The sequence below is a fragment of the Photinus pyralis genome, unplaced genomic scaffold (genome assembly GCF_008802855.1).
Source record: "Photinus pyralis isolate 1611_PpyrPB1 unplaced genomic scaffold, Ppyr1.3 Ppyr1.4_LG6, whole genome shotgun sequence".
NCBI classification, from domain to species: domain Eukaryota; kingdom Metazoa; phylum Arthropoda; class Insecta; order Coleoptera; family Lampyridae; genus Photinus; species Photinus pyralis.
In genome coordinates this window covers 46,728,388-46,729,137 of record NW_022170663.1, presented here as the reverse complement: position 1 = coordinate 46,729,137, position 750 = coordinate 46,728,388, and the positions used below count along the sequence as shown (strand labels likewise).

The following is a 750-nucleotide window of genomic DNA, read 5'->3' as shown; positions in this document are numbered from 1 at the left end:
CGGTATTTTTAAAAATGTGACAGCTGTCAATTGTATCTACTACTCATTTGAACTACTCAATAGATTGATGTGTTTTTTTTTTAATCGAACATAGGGAAATATTACATTACATACAAGCTCCTATGTTCGCATTAAAAAAAAATTCGCTGTATACTTCTTTTCCGTAAATTTTTTATTTCTCAAAGATACAGAGCTTCAAAGTTGTCTTTATTTTGAAGATTCCGAAGTTTCTATGTACGAGTATGTACATATTTTAACGAAATCATAAGATCTAGTAGGTGGTGGAAAAGGTTAAACTGGAACGAGAGGATTTGAAAATAAGTAATAAGCGTTTGATCTTGATCTCTGATTAACTTATCAATCGCCACAAGGGGGTTGAAATATTCATTCAAAGTTACAAACGTCATAGGCCGGCCCTTACCAAGTTATAAAGTGCATAAGTTATGTAGTTTACCAGATCCGGAAACCACCTTGAGGCAAACCAAAAATTGTTCATTCACTCCGAAAGACATTTCTAAGGAGGGAACAGTGTTACGCACTCTAATTTTCAGACGGAATTAGCAGTGCCGGATTGACCACTAGGCCCACTAGGTCGCGTCGCGGCCTAGGGCCGCAAGCAAAAGGGGGCCGCAGCATTCTGTACAAGAAAACTTTATATGCATTGCGCGAGTAAAAGTAGGCGTTTTAACGTCGGTGCATCTAATGAACTCAAACGGAAGTGCCCAATCCGTAAAATAAATATTAACACTT

General features: G+C 37.6%; 1 protein-coding gene across 1 annotated transcript in view; it reads right to left on the bottom strand.

The window, feature by feature from the left end:
* The window catches only part of LOC116174674 (neuroligin-1-like), a 168,828-nt gene that overhangs the window by 81,085 nt on the left and 86,993 nt on the right, over positions 1-750 (bottom strand). The gene's annotated exons all lie outside the window — the stretch shown is intronic.